Source organism: Stegodyphus dumicola, chromosome 3 (genome assembly GCF_044657685.1).
Source record: "Stegodyphus dumicola isolate Sdum_Otavi_A_Nest chromosome 3, ASM4465768v1".
Lineage (NCBI taxonomy): Eukaryota > Metazoa > Arthropoda > Arachnida > Araneae > Eresidae > Stegodyphus > Stegodyphus dumicola.
In genome coordinates this window covers 26974504-26991132 of record NC_140770.1, presented here as the reverse complement: position 1 = coordinate 26991132, position 16629 = coordinate 26974504, and positions in this window count along the sequence as shown.

Below are 16629 nucleotides of genomic sequence, written 5' to 3'. Positions count from 1 at the left end.
TCGATACTTCAGCAAGTATTATTGTCATTATTCACTCGAAATCCATACGAACCCTTAAGAACGCAACACTAGTATAATTAGAAAAAGGATGATTAATTTGTTTTTTTCTTTAAAAGTGAAATAAGGGGAAATCCCCTAATCTAAATTCCTACGAATAGTAACTAAACAATGAAAAATATATATTGGAAGTAGCTGCAGTAGTTTTAAAGGAATAATAAATGTAAAATATGGAAAATGAAACAAGTTGAGTTGTTAAAGAATACTGAAATCTCTTACGTGAGCTTTCATGAGACTTGAAATTAAAATAAACACTTTTGTTAGTAAAAGACTAACTAAATATTAAACACTTTCATCCAAACTTTTAGCTTAGAAAAATGCTTAAATTGTAATTTCGAGTATTTCTTCCCTTAGTTCTTTCACCATATGATTTAGAAACTTCTGATGTATGGTAACAATATAAATTGTGTGCCTAAATAGGAATATGTTTGGGGTAAGTAAAACGAATGCTATTGAAATTTAAATATCTTTAAATTTTTAATATAATAATATTAGTGTTTATGTGTGTGCTTTTAAATGTGTGCTCATCATTTAAGCTGTCTGTTTAGGAATAGTATACACTCTTCACTATACCCCTCTCAATTTTTAAACGTAAAAATTAGCAGGGAAAAAATTAAAATTATGCGAGAAAATATAGTATGTATGTATGTATACGTATATATGCACAATAAAAGCTGCAAAATTTAATTAAACAAAAAGGTTCAAATAAAACCTTTAACTTAACAACCCACTAAAAACCTGAAGTTAATATAACAGTAATAATACAGGGTGTTTATAAAGTTCGGGACCCATTTTTATGTTTAATAACTCATAAAATAATAAAGATAGATTAAAATTAATAACATAAATGGTTAGATAGACTCAAAATGTTTCATGACCCTTGTCAATGAACTTCCACATGTGCCCCCGTCGTCGCACAGAGAATATCAAGTCGATATTCAATTTCACGCCAGGTGCGGGCAAGCATGTCAGCATCCACAGAAGCTATTGCGGTCGTAATTCTGGCTTCTAGGTCATCAATGTTCGACACTCTCCTTCTGTAAACGTTGTCCTTTACAAATTCCCAAAGGAAAAAGTCCAGCGGCGTTATATCAGGGGATCTGGGTAGCCAAGGAATTGGACCTCCTCGCCCAATCCATCTTCCTGTAAAATGGTCATTCAAAGAACTGCGAACGATGGTACCCCAATGAGGTGGTGCACCATCTTGTTGCAAAACGACATGTGGCTGAAGCTCTTCTAGTTGTGGAAATACGAAGTTTTCCAACGTGTCTAAGTATACGACTGATGAGGCCGTCTTTTCTGTAAAAAGGAAAGGCCCAATGACTCGGTCGTGCATTAGTCCACACTACACATTAACCTTTGGGGAATCCCTTTGTTACTCACGGTATTCATGGAGGTTTTCAGATCCCCATATGCGCACATTATGGTGATTAACAATGCCAGAAAGAGATAAAGAAAAAAAAAGAGAGAAATATGCAATTAATAAGCAGACGATATTTAGAAAAGTACAGATATTTAGACTGGAAAATGAAATTATCCGAAATTAACCACACGCGCAGACGATATTTACAAAAGTATAACAGTTCGACGACTGTAAAAGTGATTTTAGAGCTATCTGATTAATATTTGTAAATAAAGTGTGTTTCGATACTTCAGCAAGTATTATTGTCATTATTCACTCGAAATCCATACGTGAAAAGAAAAATATATAAGTTGTTCCATCAATAAATGCAATAAGTTTGTTTATATCTTCATTATTTTATGAGTTATTAAACATTAAAATGGGTCCGGGACTTTATAAACACCCTGTAGTATAAGTAAAGTGATTATATTCATAATTTCACTTTTCATAGCAATAACTGCTATTGTTGAACCTTATTGTTTGAAAGTAGCATCACAACAAATCCACAAATTTAATCTTGCGAGAATCGCAGGACTGTGTGTGGGTTGATCTGAATCCTGGGTTCACTGTAGGAAAGAAGGGGATTTTTTCCCTTTCCGTCCAATTTTGAAGATGAATTTCCCTAGGGATGATTCTTAAGGTCTTCCATCCTTATTATTCTAGCACCAAATCAATAGAATGCTCTTTCTTATCGCCGTGCCACTATGTCACAAAGATACTAAAAACTTATAAACATCCAATTGGGCAATTTTGCAATAATTGAACACGAGCCAACGAAAGGGCAACCAGCAATGTTAATCACTGCGCAAATTTGGGCGGCATTGTAAGAACTTAATATCTGGTAAAGATTTAATTAATTAAGGAATACATTTATTGCTTTTAAGTAGCTCAGTTTGTTGAAGATTTACTTTTGAACAATCCACTAAAGATCTTATTTTTTACCGAAGAGCAAAACTCCCAAGTGGCTATTTGCTAGGCCACATGAAAGGTCCTAAAAGTTATTATTTAGAGCAATAGAAATTAAGATATATATAAAAATAAGCACATATTAGCGTTAGGTATTTTAATCAAAATCGTTTGAAACATAGTGTTAAAAACGCATTAACATCAAAATATTTACCAATGGATGCGAATCGTTTATGCTTTCATTCTTCTATTATCTAGTTATTTTTAAATGAACATCTTTATGGTAAAATCTTTCATTACAATTCAAAATATAACCTGAGATATATTAAATATTCCGAAAGAAAAAGGTTTCAACTATTATGTCGCAAGCACTAATTAAATTTAAGAAAACGAAATTGAAAAACTCTCCTCTAAATGCTTCGTAAACAAGATCGTATAAAAACAATGCATCCTTTTTTCATAAAATATAAATTTGGAAAGTCCTGTTATGCTTTAAAAATTTAGAAGCAATTCAAATGTAATTTTCCTCAAAGAAACAAGAAAATGCTTTTGTTTCGAACGTTTTTTTTCTTCGAGATAAAAGCAGTTACAAACGACGCACCAAAGCGTATATCTCTACTTTTTTAAAAGTGAAAACGAATGTTTCGCTTAAAAAAGTGAAAAAAGGAAGCAAATATTCTTTAATAGCAGTAAAAATATTTTCGAGATATCGCAAACAAAGAGAAAAGCAGTGACCATGCGAAAAATTTCTTTTATTAAAATAAAAAACGCGTTTCCCCTTCTGTCAGCAAATCTTGAGATATTAATGGAAAACACAACATGTAAAATAACTTCCTTTTAACATATCCCTAACTACAGATGTTATTAGATACAGTCATTTCTTTTCGTTTTGTAAAGGAAGTCGCAAATTTTTCCAATAACGCCTTAAATGGTAAAATTGTAGGAAAATTAAAACCCAGTTTTATTTTATGTATTACAAGTAGAATGAAGAAAATGTTGATAAATTATTTTCCTTCTGAAGTGATTTTCTTTTCCCCGTGGAGATAAGGTTCAGTCCTTTATTGCGCGGTTATAGTTATTTTTTCCCGTCAAATGAATATTATCGAATATCCGAGTCATTCGAATCCATTATACCATTCGACTTTTCCTCGTATCATTTATTTACGAAATTCAGTTATGGAATTTAAATGGAAGTTTCCTTTCATGTTCTTTGTACAGTTGTTAATTAATATATCAAATTCTTTCTACATTTTAAATTTAATATTTTTAAATAAAAGTTAATTTATAGTTTTTCCACTCTTTTGGGCTCACTGCCGTCTTTTGGAACTTTTCTTTGACTGTGGCTTTTTGAGCTTGATCAGCGCCCATTAGCATCCGATGTGTAGGAACTGATTGAAAACGCATAAAGACACGTATTTCTTGCTCATCACCAAATCAAATTAAAAATTAAAACATACAAAGCAATATTGGAAGGGAATTATTGCTTCTCAAATTATTAATGCTCCACTCTTCATCTCCTCCGCGCACACATTGCTAAACATTTGTTCATTTGATGATCGTTACATGATACCGGCGATGTGAGCACTTCAAAAATACCGAAAAGTTAACTTGATACCTAACAGCTGAAAATTGCCTGAAAGTACAGAAATGTTAATAATTTCTTAAGAAAACTTATCAAAAACCGCATTGTTCCTTCTCAAAGAATAGTTCACGAATCTTTGTATAAATCCTTGGATATGCCTAGAGCACAGTACATTGGCTTTACATTGCTTTGCGTACACTTAATATCTTTGTTTATTTAAATGATATAAGAAATAATACAGTACATATATTGGAACAGAGGATCACCACTTATTTAACTGCCCACAAACATAAGAAACCACCTTATAAACTACTTTCACAAACTGGTCAACGTGGACCGCTAACATAAATATTAATTTATCTGAGCAAAATAAAAATGGCTCAATCCTAACATATTGTGCCTTTGGGCGCTTAGCCAAGTTAAGCCATACGCAGCCTAAAAATAACATTTGGCTCAGTCATTACATATAGTGTCACGGGGTACGCAGCTGTATAAATTCATATGCAGCCAGTAAATAAAATTGTCTTACTCATTACATATTGTGCTACTGGATACACAGCGATGTCATTCCACTTGCAGTCACAAAATAAAATTGGCTCAGTCATTAAATATTGTGCCACAGAATACTCAGCGATGTCAAGCTATATGCAGTCACAAAATAAAATTGGCTCAGTCATTTAATATGTACCCTAGAATACTCAGTGATGTCAAGCCACATGCAGCCACAAAATAAAATTGGCTCAGTCATTTAATATGTACCACAGAATACTCAGTGATGTCAAGCCACATGCAGCCACAAAATAAAATTGGCTTAGTCATTACATATTGTAATACTGGATATCAACCATGTCAATCCATATGGAGCCACAAAATAAAATTGGCTCAGCCATTACATATTGTGCTGCTGGATACTCAGCAATGTCAAGCCATATCCAACCCGCCCCAAAAACGTCCAAAATATAAGTTTCTCACAACACTAAGAACACAGTGGCACACTCACTCTCTGTGTTCAACGCTGTTAACCATACTCAACTTTTACATAGTTCTGTATTGATATGTATATTTTCGGTTTGATTCCTTGTTTGAAAGCTTTCCATATATTTTAATGATGTGGCCTCCTACGTTATCTCACACACTAACTACTACAATTTAACATATCTCTTGCAACAGTGTTACAATTGTGTCCTTTCCCTGATTGCTCAAAGTGATGCATGTGCTCAAGTATTCAGGTAAATCTAAGTGTCCTGTCATCATTAACTAATTTCCAAGCTAACTAATTTCCAAGCTACAAGTGGTCAGTTCGATGGAAGTCATTTTAGTATCTCTAACATATCTGGGACGCTCCAGAAAGGACAGTTTCATTTTGCCGTCCTTCTCTGAGAACCATCTAGGAGTTGGAAATTGCCTATAGGATCTACTGCCACAGGGACTCTTCAACTGCCAACTGTTCAGCCTCCTGTCAGTTTACCGTCAGGTGCACCACATATCTGGCTGTGAAAGGAGACCATAAAATTCATATTAGTCTCAATTTATGCTCGATAAATGCTCAAATTTATGCTCAATTTATGCTCAAATTATGCTCAAATTATGCTCGAAAGTGGGTTTTGAAGATCGCTGCACTATGAGTTTTACTGATATTCATGAGTACATGAAACCACTGTCAATGGCATCTCTTTTTCCGTTATAAATGCAAATTCATACCATATTTCATTTAAATCCATACATTAGTTTCTCAGAAATTCAACATAAGTAAATTCTTATAATTTTGAACACTTATAATTTTATCCAAGGTCTGAATTACATGAATTGGCTTTAGCCTTCTTAACGGTAATTCCTCGTGTAATTTAAGGGATTTAGTCAAAACCGAACCTCATGTTTTAATAGTTTAAATCTCACTTTACGTTTGTTTGGATTATTACCACTAGCTGTGCAGTTTAGTTTCTGCTTTTATGTAGATTGTGTATTGTTGGCTGACTAACTAATAAAAAAGCTTATTTTAAACCTTTATCTGTATTTGGAGTTACGTTACTGAGAGATTAGGAAAGAGAAGCAAGCCCTATTACTCTCTTCCTAGAGGCAGGTAATTAATATTTAAAGTATTTAAGTTCCATACAACGTTACGTAATTTCTTTCTTTTGTTTCCATCTGTTTTGTTTTATGTGTATAGGCATGTGTATGACTACCAGAATAAGGCAACCTAAATTATGTTCACTTTTCAGATACCTGTTTGGGCTGTAGTCCAGTTTAATATAGGCAACCGAAATTTTGCTGAATTCAAAATCAAATTATAGATTATATGAACATTACTTAAACTTTTATTATTTTCTTCAAATAAGTTAAAATTAAATTATGTGTCAGAAAGTGTGGATATTTTTAAGACACGTCTAATATGCTAGTTACATCATCGCAAAATAAATACTTTGAATCTAATTTAAATATTTTTTGATATTTCATATACATGATGAATGGAAAAAAAAGTTTGCAAGAAATATTTAGAAAAATAGCTGTGTATAATGCTTCATTAAAAGGAGTCTTAAAGAAATATGTAGTTTACACTGTTTCCTTTAATTTATCCATTTGATAAATAAAAAAATATTATTTCATGAGGATATAAGATATTTTTTCCCTCCTGACTGCGTTCCTCTGCTGTGTAACTGGAAAACATCACCGGCTAGCAAGGTCAGGGCTAGGGTCAGGTGTTCGAGTTAGATTTGAACAAAACCGCTCCTATACGGGATCAGACCGAAGCCGTTCGCTGAATGGTGAATTTGTTCCTTTTAACGATTCAACGCTCACTACCAATGACCTTGATAAATGTTCTCAGAACAGGCGAGATCTGTTTAAAGTGGATCAAGAGCGGTGTGCAAAGATGGAGGAAAAACAGGAAGAATCGAACAAAGAGTGGAATCGCTGGAATCAACTCAACCATACTACTCACTCGCATGGATTGATTTCTTTCAACTGTACTTTCGAGATTCCCTAAAAAAAACTTTCTGCACAGAACAACAATAAAATTCTGGAACAAAATCATGTTAATAGTTAAAAAATATTGAAAACAAAACTCACTTCTGTTAAAGATTACATTGTTTTATTACTATAATTGATATTTCGATACTACTATAAAGCACGGTGTAAAAATAAATTTTTAGATTGGAGGCAGATCTCAAAGAACATTAAATTGTCTGCTGACAATTATTTTTCCCGTTTTTACTTAATTTGAGAAAATGACCCCAAAATGGTACGAGGTTCTTCTGTTCGGTAGGGTCCACATTTTGTCTGCAAGACTGAAAAAATATATTACTATAAATATAGAAAAATTATATAGAAAAAATTATGTTTATAAATGTATATTAATACTAAAGAAGATTGAGAAGAAATTCAAGGCACTTGATTACAGGACGTTAGTAAAATAAGTAAATAAAGAAATATAATTTATCATTTTACAAAAATATTACAGTAATATTATATAAAAAAGTAATACCTAATATATATAGCTATACTATGACCCAGTACTCAAAGAATCAAAATGAAACTCAAAGGAACAGTTCCGAGGAAACGAATAATCAGGACTCCGGAAAAGCCAGATTTGCGGCTAGACCAGGAGCGATAAAAAGAGCGAATAATGAAAAGTAGGAATCAGATCCGTGGCTAGAGCAGGAGTGATGAAAGAGTGAATAATTACGACTCCAAAGGACACAGATCTTTGACTAGCACTGCAGCGCTGACAGCTGGGAATCCGGGAAACTAGTTGCTATAATCTACGTACTTTAAACAGATCCTGGTATTGCTAGGCGGGGAAACAATTTCTGTCCATTTGCAAATACAGGCGGTCAGTTTCACTGAGATGCGTCGGTTGTTTATTTAATGTTTTGTTTTTTAAATACTAGACGGAACACAAGTAAACCAAAAGCACACATATATACATACATAACACACATACATACATAAAAGATAGGGCAGAGATGTTCCTGATAAATAATAAAGAATTCTAGTGATTACATTAAAAGTAATCAAAATTTTGGCACTTATCCCTACAACAGCTCTCGGTAAACTGTTAAAAACTGCCGTTCCGTTTTCACCAGAGCTCTGACCATTGGCTCAGTAAAGTGAATCCGTTCTCTGAATCGGTTCCGGAGCGGATCATCCATATCTAGTTCCAATCGCAGCGATGGCGCAGCATTTCTAAAAGATACAAGGACAAATTTTATAATGTGCGAAATATATCTGACATGGCATGACTAAATTATAAGATGAACTTGACTAGAAATTTAATTAGACTAGGCAGTTGTTAATTCTGTTTTGGAAGAGGCTTGTCATGAAACAACCTGTTGCTAATACAATGAGCTGTAAGAAATAATCAAATTTCAGTAATTTAATATTTTTATATAGATCTCTTAATATAACAGTTCACAGAGTTCTAAAACGAGAATGCCGTTGCTGTTTGATGATGATTTAACATCAGTCGTGATATGCTTTATTATTCCAAAGACAATTTAGGATATATAAAAATAACATTTAAAAAACAACCGAATTTTTCTCACATCGAATATTTCTTACATCATACTTTAGTATTTTCTACAACTTCAGAAGATGTTTAATAATCTAGATCATATGAATCAGTTTGAGACATTAATCCGTGTTGTCTTCATTTGCAATCTTGTCACTGGTCTAAGAGAGATTCTTCTGAAAATTCGGGTTTTTCGAAGTTCACTCCAGATATCTTACTGTAAACAATTTTTTAATTAATTCCTTTGCACTCTTCCATGCAGTTTCTAAGTTGCAAATAAAAACTCAGATGTGCTAAGTACAAATTTTGCGAGAAAGTATGTTTTTTCTTTTAGCTTTTGCCATCGTGTTCTAAAATAATTATGGGTTTAAATAAATCTTCTTTGCGTAAAATTGTAAATGCAAGATTTGCTCCTTGTGCTGTGAAAACCCACATAAATGTTTATTAAGAAGTAAAAAAGGATGTTTAATGTTGTCTCAACCATTCATCAACAGAAAAAACAAGGGAGTTCTAAAATTTTTAAGTAGCCATTGTTTTCGGGAAGTTATTTCCATTTCACGAAAAACTAAAGTTATTTAAAGAACACACCACAAGAAAAACCAGACAGGATTCTAACCCCAAAATGAAAGCTTTCGAAAGCAAGATGGCGAATTTCTCATTAATTTTTATTTGCTTCTTCGCTAACCGTAAGTTAAAAATTGATTCCAGAAATTTTAAATTTGTACAAAATAAAATCAAAATTTGCCACAGAGCAATAATATTTATTTTAGTTTTGCAAAGAACAATCACTTTTACTCAAATTTACATTTGTTAACCCTTTAACTGTCAAGTTATTTTGATGATTTGGGTACACAAATTGTCAAATGTTTTTATTGCAAAAACCAAATGTTTAGTACAAAATAAAATATACTTAAGTAGTTAAAAATTGATATTTTGACGTACATGGGTAAAATTTTTAAAGTTTTGTAGCCACTGCATATTTGCTTTGAGGCGGCTGCCACTCAACATGGCAGTTGCAAAGTTCGCTTCTAGTGGAGCATTATTTTCTAAATATGAAAAAAATTAATTATTTTCTAAAACATAAATAAATATAAGTGAATACCTATTAGTAGTTCAGTAATTCAGTCTTGTGTGGTACAACTGGAAACACTTTTCCAAGCACAAACCAACTCCACAATCACTACACCAGAATCGTGATTCCTTCCTTATCTTTTCCCCATTTTTATCCTTTTTCGAACAACACACTTTGCACTGTCTTGTAGGCTCACGTTTCGCAGGAGTAAGAGGAAAATGGGATATAAAATGTCGTTCAGTAAGACGGGCAGGGTTATCTATTGTAGGTGGTCTGCCAACATTCTTTTGTCCAGAAGCTGCATCATCATATTTATGTAAAAGCTCTTCTACAACTTGGATTCGAAATTCTAAAAATGTAATACGTTTCCCAACTACATTTTTATAGAGCAAATATGAGTTCCAGAGTACCTTGTCTAGTAAATGTAAAAATATCATTTTTATAATATTTTTTCTGACGTTTTCGGATTGTTGGATGAAAGGATATTTCCTGATCACAGCTATCTACATCACCCATAGTTAGACCGTAATTAGAAACAATCTTCGGCTTGAGTATATCTCCATTTTTTATTTTTGAGGCTGACCATGGAAGTATCATGAATACTGCTCATCAAACACACATCCTTCACCTTCGGTTGAAGAATCAAAATCATCTATATAACGTTTTAAAGAACTGGAGGCTATTTTACAACAAAAAGACCCCATGCACTTTGAACCAAATAACCTCTAACCTTTGAAATCTTCAGTAAAGTGCTGTCATCTATTGAACTGAGCACACATTAACTTTTCCCGAGATACAGATGGGTTTGACAAAGAGATGAAGACGAAATAAACGTCTCCCGATATATATTCGGGTATAACAATACGATGCACTCAAAATAAAAATTACCCCGAGTAATACTCGGGCGTGACATTTTCGAACACCAGTGCTGTACCCGAGATTATCTCGGGCATGACAGTTAAAAGGTTAAGTTGCCACTGCTAGTTTCATGCTTCAGTGCCGTAGTGTAAATCTGAGTATTTTCAGGAAGAACACGACGTTAAGTGCCTTGCCTTGTCAACATTCTAAATAAAATATAAAATGAAACCATTTTTTAAAGTCGCTTTCTTATTTTCTGGGACAACCTGCTCTTTATCAATATTTAAAAATTTACAGTTCGCTGTTTAATAAATACAGTTATGAAGCTTTTAATAACGCTACAGCTATCCTCAACCGTTCTGAACGCTTAAGCTTATGTACGTAACAAACTTCTCAGCAGATGATTTTAGTTCAAAACCTCTAAAAATATACTTAAATGTGCCATCTGAAATTCGTTTCTCCTACAATTTAACGATGTTTTTGCGTGATATCCGTACATAAGGACAGAATAAAAGACTCGTTTTCTCCCAAAAAAATTATAAAACTGCTTTAAAATTAATTCTGAAGAGAATTTTTCGTGGCGTCTGTACGAACGTATGTACGTACGAACGTACGCATCTCGCATAACTCAAAAACGAGTTGCCTCAGAACGTTGAAATTTCGTATAGAGGACTGCTATAACATGTAGATGTGCACCTCGTATTTTGGTTGCAATCGGCCGAACCAAACATATATAAATATATTTATATATATATCCACTCTGTTACCCGGCTCGGTGATCTCAGTTTCTTTACTCTTATATGTTTGTAAATTGTATATTTTTTGCTTTAAAAATGATTGACTTATGTTGTTCTTATCTTCCGGTTAAGGTTTTATGCCTTTAGTAAATCTGTATTCAATATTTTTAGAATTATCAGCAATTTTAAAGTTGTTTAAGTGCCGCTAAGCCTTTTTTTTATGGCGGCCATTGATGTTTACATTTGAAACAGGAGGCTAGTGGATTTGTTGCCAATCTAGAGAAACTTAGCTTCGCAACAACAAAGATAACGCATTGCTTTATTATTGCCAATTAAATCATGCTTAATTCTTTCTGGAATTTTTTCGAGGAAATAAGTGTTTGAGATTTACATCGTAATTTTTAATATAGATATTTTGATGTATTTTTGTCTTCTCGCGAAGTGAGAACTGAATTAATTAAATGAGAAATACTCAATCGTCTGTGAAAAACTGTTCCTTTTTTGTTTGGTTTTCATAATTTTTTTATACATCATTCTAGCTTTATTATAATATTTGAATAGAACATGTGGCAACGATTACATAATTCTATTCTTTAAATGATATAAATTTTGTGCATTATGAGTTATAATATGAACGAAATATATAAGTTAACTGTTATATAATTATTAATAATGTTAAGTGAATCTAGCGCCAGAGTGTCGCTATGGTAAACAAATATTGGAGTGAATTTTAAAGAATGCATTTATTCTATTGTGGTTTATGCGCTGTCGGCGAAGTAGATTTAATTTAATCCAATACGTTTAAATGAAATGCAAGAAAAAATGCGTATATTTTAATATTGCGTACAAAGGAAGTCATGTGGTGTACACATCAGATTTTTTTCAATTTGTTGTGCTATCCTAAATTCTTTCATAGTAGTCTTTTAAATGAAGCTTGTAGAGTATTTTGTTCGTTTATTCGTTAAACCTTACATTTTCCATCACTTCCCTATTGATGATATATATATATATATACACTTTGCAGTTCATTTACAGATTTAACATTTACTACGAATATAATTGCAGACATATTTAATTATATGTCTTATTTCTCATATCTCCTCCCAATTTCACATAGGGTTATTTTGAATAAATAAATGTAAAAAAAGAAAAAACTGAAAGCTTTCAGATTTTATAATTACGCCCAAAGGGGCTTTTTTGTAGTTTTATGCTAAAAAATCATGTTGCCTTTATTTATTAAATATCATGTTCTTCGCACTTAAACAAGAAAATTAAATTCAACAGCAATATCATAAAATAATTTTTAAAAAGCATATCTTTAGAATTTCAGGTACACAGTCTCGCGCGATGGAGGATAAAAAAAGAACTTTTTTTCGTACAGTGTTGCATTGCTCGCTTTGAAATTGCTGAGGTTGCTAATCAAAAATTCGTTAAAGTTTTATAAAATATGAAATGGGTAATAAAACAAATTCTAAATCCCAAATTTGGGCTTCCAGATGCTCATATTCCAGTGGAGGACTATTTATTTATTCAAAATTTAATGTCTCTAGGTACCGTTGTTTTTCAATGTGGGAGAAATATACGTACATTCATGTAGATCCTTCATTATTTAATTTTATTAAATATAATGCAAGGCTGTAATATTTGGTGGCAACAATTTAAAAAGTGAAATGCCGTTTATTGTGAACCAGTGTAAAATGTCAAATGGAAATAAACAACTCTTCTGCGCAAACTGCCCCTTTGGGATAATAAAACATATACGTGTGTAAAGTGTTTTGTTTGTTTTATTTGTTCTATTAACATTCTCATATTTCCGTTAGTAATCTTACGCATTAAACACCAGCTACTCTTTAAATTATAAAAGAGAGAGCATAATGTCAATTCCTTTTCTCTTAACGAATGATACGTATGTCAATCTTGGTGTTAAAACGTTTACCGTGAGAGCGAAAATGCATTATACAATTTATTAAATATGACAATAAAAACTATGGAGAGAAGAATCTTTAAAAAGCAACTTGTTGCTTAGTAAAGTAGATATAAAAATTTTTAAAAAAATCAGCTAATGCCGAATCAGCAGCTTGTAAATTTTAGTTGTTAAAATATGCCCATGGAATTTGTCAAAATATTATGACACTATTATCTAAGCTTTGTCCTAAAACTGATTTATTACTTTCTAGCGATTTTAATCCGCTTTAATCTGATTGGCGGACAAGGTATAAAAGTAATTCTATTTGAGTAAAGAATGCTATAAAAGAACATCATGATTTCCATCATTAATTGCTTCCTCAGTGATAAACTGCTGCTTTAAGCGTCAGGATCTAGTTCACTCAGCAAAGTTTATTTGTGTTTCCGCAAATACTACAACTTTTAAGTCATTTTGTGTTCAGTAATTCTCCGAATCATGACTTAATGAATGTAATTCCCTGACGTAACAGGAAACAGAATTTTAAGATGAATATCATGATTCTAAGGTATGAAATCAAAGCTACTGAAAAAATTATAATAAATTAATCGGTGTATTCAATTCAGTAAGTAAACAGCTGACAATTAGCTCTTTGAGTTTTCCAGAATGATAACACTTCTGAACAATTGTGCTATTTTTATATCAATATAAATGAAGCATTTATTTGATATCCCGCTTTGAAGAATCATGCTACACCTCATTCAGTATAAATATATGCTGTTTATTTTGACTAGTTCGGTTAAGTTAAATGCATATTGTTTATTTGGATAGCTTCCTAAAACATCGTTAATACAAGCAAAACATTAAATATTAACTACTTTATATAATTATATGTAAACATTTTTTTTTATGTTTCGAATTTTCTCCATTTATTACTTTTCGAATGTACACCTTGCATAAAAAAAAGATACTTCAATATATCTTGTTCTACTGGATCAATTGAATAAATTTATCTTGCCTTTCCCATGTCTCGGAAGCGAAGACTTAGGATACATATTAGATTTATAATTATAGCATTGCTTTAACATAGGTATTCTAACACAAAATCGGTTATTTTGTGAAATGACATACCTATATTTTTCCATATTTTGATTCTACTATTAAAATCATGCTACATTTCCAAGCTTTGTAAAAATCGCACGAGTAGTTTTTAAAAATTTAGCTCTCAAAATTTTGGATCCTCAGCCTTAATTAAATTTAGTATATATTTATTAATATCTCTTTTTTTATTAAACTTATTCCTTTATTATTAACCTTGATTCCTTCTTTCACAATTCGAAATTTAGGTTCAATCCTAATAAAATTCGCAGATATTTTATTTTTTTTAATTTGTATATTTTAGTAGTATACGTATATAAATTTATTCAAACATTTTTGAATTATAACCTATAATAGTTTTACCATCACCTTAAAGCACACCTATAAAAGCTATATTTTTTTATTCAGAATTTCCAAAGATATACGTGAATTTATACATTAGCTCGTTTTCAAATTTCGCATTTTTTGTTATGAGCGATAATAACGGTAAATGTGCTTTATGTACGTTGTTAATTAATTATTGGAAAGAATGGATGATGCACTTTCTTTTCTGCTCGTGCACAATGAAAAAAAAAGGCGGAAGGAAAAATAGGTTGCCATAAATTAAAAATTTCGCAAGGGAATTATTCTTGGCGCAAATTGAAAAAAGTGCGCCAAAATAAATCTCTAAATTTCTCACCAAAACTAAATACACAGGCATAATTCGATCAAAAATCGAAATATGAATAATGAAAATATGAAATATGAAAATGAAAATAATAATAAATTTCGTAAAATCGAAATATGGAAAAAATCGGTTTTTGTATAGATTCGTAACAGAAAAAAATCGACTTTGTATTAAAATATCTGCCCAGTAGAAAGGAACGCCTTTTCTTTGTGCACCTTGCACAAAGAAAAAAACGTACTGTACCATGTACATGTAAACCGAATACTGTACCATGTACTGTATTTGATTTAGTATGGTTTATATGATTATGACAAAACACTCAAGGGCTATCTTCAGAAAATAATGAGAGGGATACCTTCGTGGAAGACTTCTTGATCGAACCTGGCTTACATGCACGTTACAAATGAGGAAAGTCACGAAAGTATACATGCAGCCAGCCAGTCCGCCGAGATTTAAACCTATAACCGAACTTGCAGTGTTCAGAGACTTTACCGCTCGGCCGATGGTAAGCGCAAAATGTGCAGTAATTTTTGTAATTTTTTTTGTGTGAGTTCTAATGTTCTAATGTAATATCTGTTCTAAGCACGTTTCCATTAAAAAAATTCCAAATTTAATTTAGTAACTCATTAGGCTCTGCATTGCAGACTGTAAAACACATCTTCTAGATATACTTTTTTTTTTGTTTCTTAATTTTTTTTAAGAGTTATCCTTCAGAATAGAGGAATAGGTATTTTCTTAATTTTAATGCCAAAATGTCCCTGCTGCTTTATAGCTAGATTTATGTATTTTTAATATATTGCTTTAAATTCTTGGATATCTTGCAAGATTCACGTATACAGACTTTATTAAAGACGTTACAAACACATTTTATGCCGTATATATACAGCCTTGCCTGTTAACGTAAAGGTTAAAAGGAATCAAATTTTGGCTAATCTTTAGAATATGGTAACAGGTAGTTTGGCGACATTTTGGTAAGACGATAAAGGTTACTAGCTAGGACATTAGCAATAATCTGAGATGTACACAGTTCGAATCACAGATTATTTTGTCTCAGAGAAATGAGAGATCATGAGACATGTAATGCGACATTTTCCGGTAAATTCTGATCGTGATTTTAGCTAATAAGCACTTAGGAACAATTTCACTGCTAAAGTTCAGAATCGCCCACTTATTTGTTTGGCGCCTTTTACATGAGTAAAAAGAATTGGATTTTTGTCAATTTTCTTTGACCTTTTTAAGTGAAAATAGGTCGCTGTGTACATAGATAAAGTCAAGAGTGTGCGCAATGCTATTTTTGTGCAATTCTGGGATTTTTTTTAAGTGAAAATGGGTCGACGTGTACATGGATAACGTGTATGTGCAATTCTGAAAAACGCGGGAAGCAGTTTGCGATTCTGCACTTTCTCTCAATTTCGCACCTAATATTCGTCATGATTAAGCATTTTTGTTCCATAAAAGTTCTAGTATAAGTTATAAAAAACAAAAAAATGCCCTTACTTCGTGAAAACAAAATGGCGTCCAAAACAAAACTAGCAGGTTGCTGTAACAGGACGCCAAATTTTCGCCAAAAAATCGCCAATTTACCATAATGTAAAGATTTACCCAAATTTTCATTTGTACATGATTGCGTCACTAATTATCAATAGTATCGAAATTATAGTATCTATCTACGACGGAAAAAAATCAGAATTACTCACTACACAGCAGATATTTAGAAAAATGATCGCCTTCAAATAAGATAAGTTTTGAAAATTATGTAACTTCTTTTTTACAGTTACGTACTAATTTGCTTCTGCATGTATCAGTAAAAATAATTAGAAAAATTTTTTATAACAAAATA